This window comes from Echinops telfairi, unplaced genomic scaffold, assembly GCF_000313985.2.
Source record: "Echinops telfairi isolate 266 unplaced genomic scaffold, ASM31398v2 ScPeMD7_2573;HRSCAF=3158, whole genome shotgun sequence".
NCBI classification, from domain to species: Eukaryota; Metazoa; Chordata; class Mammalia; order Afrosoricida; family Tenrecidae; genus Echinops; species Echinops telfairi.
Window position 1 is genome coordinate 56,307 of NW_022106471.1, and position 6,375 is coordinate 62,681.

At 44.9% G+C, this 6,375-nt stretch overlaps 2 pseudogenes; both read right to left on the reverse strand.

Annotated features, from left to right (window-relative positions):
- Positions 1 to 42: 42 nt before the first annotated feature.
- Positions 43 to 794, reverse strand: LOC101654116 (annotated as a pseudogene).
- A 1,162-nt stretch (positions 795 to 1,956) lies between these two features.
- Positions 1,957 to 3,569, reverse strand: LOC101647870 (annotated as a pseudogene).
- Positions 3,570 to 6,375: the final 2,806 nt, after the last annotated feature.

The following is a 6,375-nucleotide window of genomic DNA, read 5'->3' on the forward strand; positions in this document are numbered from 1 at the left end:
GAGCATGTTCAGCTCAGCCATATAGTAAGAGTGGCAAATACGCTACACCACTGACATCACAGGACAGATGCCTAGAAAACTAGACTTCTGATGCCGGGCTCCAGCTTCATTCTCTGGGAAAAGGTCATCATCCTCATCCAGGAGAGGACTTGTCTGCGCAACCTCTAAATCATGCTCATCTTGTGCTGCCAAAGCTGGGCCCATAACAACCGCTGGGGTGGGGCAGGGGCAGGCATGGCAACCATGTTAGGGCCCAGGTTAGGGCCTCCAATTAGTTTTCTAGCAAGCTGAGGGAAGGGCTTTTCACAGTTGTAGTTACTTTGGGCAGAAATGTCAAAATACTGGAGGTTCTTCTTTTGGTGGAAGACAATGGATTTGCCTTAACTTTCCTGTCCTTAACGCCCACTTTGTTGCCACACAACACAATGGGTATGTTCTCAAGTACTTGAACCAGATCCGTAAGCCAGTTGGGCTTATACTTGTAAGTAACCCTTGAGGTTACACTGAACATCATGAAGGTGCACTGGGCTTGGATATAATCGCCACATCTCTCAGTTCTCCACATTTTTCTTGACCAGCCGTATCCCACAGGTTGAATTTAATCGGTCCTTTGTTAGTATGAAACGCAAGGGGATGTACCTCAACGCCTCAGCTGGCTACATCTCAAATTCACCAGTCAGTTAACATTTCACAAATGTCATTTTTCCAGTACAACCATCACCCGCCAGTACATCTTTGCCTATTCTGAACACTAACTGTTCCCCTAACACCACTCTAATACTGGGTTTGACCATTTGTTGCAAAGGTCACACAGAACTCACAGTTAAATGAGATTTATTAAGGAAGTTATGTTACCACAAGTCAGGATCATTCAACGACGATGACACATTCATTGGTCTCCTCAGCCAGTAGCCAAGTCCCTCTTTGGTCTTCAGTCTCTGTGTTCCTTTGGCCTTTGCCTCCATCAGCTGGGAAGCCAGCCTGCCTGTGGTTTTGTCTCACAATTCCATAGTCTTGGGCCAAATGAGAAGATACCCCATAGTTTCAGCCCTGCTCCTCTGAGTTTCTGCACCATAGTCTGATGCCTCTGGCCTCAGCAGCCTCTGCCACTTCAGACAGTTATCTTGGACGTTCTCTTCCAAAATGGGCCTGGGCTTGCTCTGCTGCTGGACAACTGGTGAAGCCCCACCCTTATCTCTTCTAGCTGGAGCGAAAGTGGTAACAAAAACTGACCAGTCTCTCTATTAGTGTTACACTTTGTTGCAATCATTTGGTGGGAGTAACAGAGACTTGAGTAAGAGCTATATTAAGAAATTTCACTTCACCACAATACCAAGTACAAAGATTACAGAATCATAAGGTATTTGCATTTGTTTAAGAAAGCACCATACTGTTTTCTATAGTGGTTGTACAATTCTGCTATCTCAGCAGCAATGAAGGAGCATTCCAATCTCTCCACATCCTCTCCAGCATTTATTTTCTTTTTCTTTTTGCTAAACATGTCGGTGTCAGGTGATAGATCATTGTGGTTTTAATTTATATTTCTCTTATGGCTCATGAATGTGAGTATTTTTTTCATATCATTGTTGACCACTTGGATGTTATATGTTCTATTCGTGTCTTGTGCCTATTTTAAAAATTGGGTTATTTGTATTTTTCTTATAAAAGGAATGTAGTTTTCTTTCTTTTTTGTGTGTTTCAGATAGTTTTTATTTATTCAAATGTACTTACTTATTAGGAGTGACTGAAATAAACAATAGAGTTGAGTCCCATCATCATCATGATCATCGTGGAAATGACGTTAAGAGAAAACTGGTCGGATGATTATTGCTTCCCATTTGTAACCAGTATGTAGTTGCCCTTGATCTAGACAGCCAACCGTCTGCCACGAATGCCTGAGATATGTTATATAACACAACATGCCTATTCACAGGGGGAAACCCACTAGGAAATAACTTACGTGTACTTTTTCATTTCATCGTACAAGACCAGCACAAAGGCACCACCCATGCCTCTGAGCACCTTGGACCAGGCGCCCTTGAAGAATGCTTTGCTCTCTTCCTCCCGAGCGATCTTCCTCCGGCAGTCCAGTGTGCCGGTGTACATGATAACGGTTCCTTTACGCCCCGACTGCATCATCATTTGGCAACTGCCAAATGGGTAGGAAGTCACCCAGCCACGGCTGTGACGGACTGTGCAATCATCCAGCTGACGAAGGTGTGGGTGTTCTTGGAATCTGGAAGCATTCCCTTTGTGGTGCCATGGATGCCGAAGTCGGCAGCCTGGTAGATGATCATCCCCTGCATGTGGGAAACAGAAGGATTTCTCCCAAGTTGTCTCCCCTAAATATATGCCAGACTTAGCTGCTTGAGAATGACTATACACTTGGAGGTCATCAGGAGTAGATTAGGGGACATTCTCCCTAAGAGCTATCAGCCATCTAGGCCAAGCAGACACCATTGTTTATCCTACAAGTAGGGCCCACTGCCTTCTGATAAGGATAGTAGTTGTCTGTTTCCTTGTAGGAGACACCAGAGAGGTCAAAACTCGCCCAAGGATGACCAAGGTTAGGCCGCCATCATGAATCAGGGTCCGCCCATCTTGTCACATGTATACCCCAAGACCTTCCCATTCCTGTTACGCTTATGCCTATCATAGATCCCCTTCCTACAATGTGTATGTCTATTGTACTGCCCCTTCCTGTGACGTATGGTTACCTGTAATCATGTCCCCCTAAAGAGATATAACACTTGGTTAGCAATAAAGAAAGAGCTCTCCCCGGTCCTCGGTCCTGTGGGCTCTCCTGCTCTCACCCCAGGGTCTCTCCTGCTCTCATGGCCAGGCTCCCCCCACGAGGACCACCAAGCAGGGCTGAGGTGAGCATGCTACCACGAAATGTGTCTGACTCAATTACTACAAACTCTCCTCTACCTCTCATGCTTTCCATGACTTTACTATAATCTTTACTTATTATAGCTGTACAATTGTGCCTACCAGATCAGTGATGATTTGTGGGGGACCCTCTCCTTCTCCCCACACCTGCACAGACATGTTGAAGCCCTGGGACAGGCCTCTAATCCCATCAGACTTGGAGATCTGAACCAGGCAGTCACCGAGGCCTTTCAACTCTTGTTCGGCGCCGACTTTGCCCGCATCAGCTGCTAGATGGGTATGGGCAAAGTCAAGAGGGAGCTCAAAGCGCAAAGATTTGCCCCCCGTGGCACCACCCAATGCCAGGTTCCCTGCAAAGTAGTGCCAGAACTGGGTCCTCTTGTCCACACCATCCAGGAAGAGCTGCTTGTGTTTCCTTTGAAGGCAAAGTTGAGAGCCTGGGTGGGGAATTATCGGATGACATTGGCCAGGTTACCATGCCAGAAGGACAGGATTCCCTGTTCCTTGGGGATACGAACCACACAGTTGACGATGTCCTTGTACTGCTTCTCTGCAGTGATTTGCACCTGCAGCAGCAGCTTGACCCGTTTGATGGGCGCTACCGCCGTCTTGGAGATGGCCTTGTCCACTCCACCTGCCAAGATGTCCTTGGCGAAGGATGCGGCGGCATCTGTCATGTTGGAAGAGAATGAAGCAATGGGCCACTGCTCAGTTGGAACAGGAACCGGCTTTGACTCTGGGGCTCTGGACGTGATGTAGTTTTCTATAGATTTTTAAAATTAGCCCTTTATCTGATATATCATTGCCAGTCCCCCCCCTGCCCCCCACCCGCCATATGTGAACTCTCTTTTTACTTTTTTGGTGAAGTCTTTCCTTCTTGAAATGGTTGAACGGTAATCAATTCCTTCTGGTACAGTGACTCTGTGTACTCCTTTTATCTTCTTCATGAACACACACACAATTGTCAATTAAGTGAAGGTTGACTAGGCATACCAGTTTCTTTTTCCCCCTCTTTTGGTAACTGGTATTTATTAGTTGTTTTGAGGTTCAATACAGAGAAATTATAAACAATTTGTACATAATTTTTTGTTGTTGGGGGTCACACTGTTCTTGGTCACACTGGCTGTGTTTCTGATGTTTGGGGTTGGAAGGGGATGTGAGGGTGGGCAGTTTGTCCACTTTGCTGCCATTGGCTTAGGATGTCCTCGGAACTGACTTAGCTCAGTAGCCACAGCCAAGGGAAAACAAGAGCTCTGTTCCGAATCTCTGGCCTGCTCGTGGACCTCTGGCTGACAGTTTACATTTTTATCATGTTGGCTGGGTAGCAGGGTTGGAGGGAAGAGCACAGCTGCAGGTCGTAACTCAAAGTCTTACAAGATAGTGCACATGTCTTGCTAATTGGTCTGGGAGAGTTTGGAGACATCTCGGAAGAGTCAAGGTCTTGTTTGGAGAGCAGGGAGAGGGAAGAGGAGAAGGGGGGCTAATTTAGCGCCATCTTCCCAGAAGTCCCACACAAGTCATTCTAAAAGATATTTTATCACGAAAGAAAGGTTCTAAAATTGCTTGTGGCAATGATTGTACAATTATTCTTGATATGTTTGACCTGCTGAATTGTGTAATAGGTGGATTATGTGCCCAGAAAACTCCCTTAAGTGTTCTGCTTATTTAAGTGCTGTGCTTATTATTCTGATCTTTTGTTTTTTTAATCCTGATCTTTATTGACACGAAATTCACATATTTCTCCTACTGAGGAGGACCAGGTACATTTTTCAGGAATGTTACTATCATTGTATTTTCAAGTGGATAGCTTTTCTACATCATCAAGGTTTGGGGAAACGACTGAGGCCAAGTTTCTGAACGTTTCCATCATCACATGTCTATAGAGTTTCCTCTGAGAATGAGCCATCAAGGCTCATTCTTCCAGAGAAAAGTCCACAGCCACATCTTCAACAGCCACGGTGTCCATTCCAGCTCCAGTTTCTGGACGTCTTGGTGAATGTGCTATTTGAGCACAAGAGCACACTTCACAAAGCGGACTGGGAGTGGAAGCAGAACCACGTCAGTTTGGACACAGGTGAATGAGGTGTGGTCCAGAGTCAGTCAGAAGGGTTAAAACCCTGACTCCGGATGCCAGGAATGAGTACAAATGTTTGCCCAAGGTCTCCATTCACCACACCTGCGACCAAATTCTCAGAATGACGCTAGGAGGCAGTACTGCCAAGGGCTTCTCCCTGTTCAGATTAAAAGCCAAGCCAGCACATGGGCCCTCTCCCAGAGCCATATCATAGTTTTATATCAACATTTTTGACAAATTCTGATTTAACTCATCCACTGTAATCCCCTCAATGTACCATCGCTTATCTCATGTCTTTCCTGTCTCCTGTTTTCATTCCTTCTTCTTTCCCAACCCTGGGAACTTTCCTTCGGTAAAGGCTGCCCTTTTGATCTTAAATGGTTGATTAGTCTAACATGAAGGTCAGCTCACTTCCAGAGGTGAAAAGCAAGGACCTTAGTCTTGGGGGTCCCACCAGTTTCCATCTGACCGATAAATCTGGTTTCTTTTATGAGCTTTAGTTCTGTTCCACGACTTTCCATTTTTGGGGGATGTTTCCTGCCTTTTAATAGTTTGCCCATAGAATCCTTCAATATTACAACTTGAGAATTTAATTTTTTCCCCAATTTTTTTCAGCTTCAGATATGCTGAACATGTTCTTCCTTTTGAGGGCTTTTTTGGTTTTCTAACTCCAGGTCTTTGTATATTTTATGGTAATGCTTCACTTTGAATTCTGGAAATGCCCTTTGACATTTTCTATTTAGCTCTTTTACTCCATCATCTCTTCCATTTGCTTTAGCTACTCTTTGTTCAAGAGCAAGTTGCAGTCTTTTTTGACATTCACTTTGGCCTTTGTTTTCCTGTCTTTTTAATTATCTTTTGTAAGATGTATGTTTGTTTAATGTTTTCTTGTGAATTAGGGGAAGGTTTACAGGGGAGATCATCAGTTTCACATTTGTTTCAGCTCATCCACTGCAATCCCTTCAATGAACCATCACTTACTTATTCTGCTTTCCCCGTTTCCTGTTTTTATTCCTCCTCCTTGCTCAACCCTCTGAACATTGCCATTGGGTAGATGGTGACCTTTTCAACTCAAATGGTAGATTATTCTAACACGGGTGGGTTCAGTTCCAGACCTGAAGAGTGTCTAAGGGGTTCCACTGCTTTTTGATCAGTAAGCCTGGCCTCTTTTATGATTTTGAGTTTTGTTCCACATTTTTCTCCCACTCTCCCCAGGACCTTCTAATGTGATCCTTTTCGGAGCAGTGGTGGTGGTGATTCGATACCATATCGTTCTTCTGGTCTCAGGGTTGTGAAGCCTGATGTTTGTGTGGTCCATTAGTCCACTGGACTGTCTTTCCGTTTCGTCACTCATCTTTCTTCTGGACAGGGAGAGAGCAATGGTTGCGGCTTAGATAACTACTCATGTG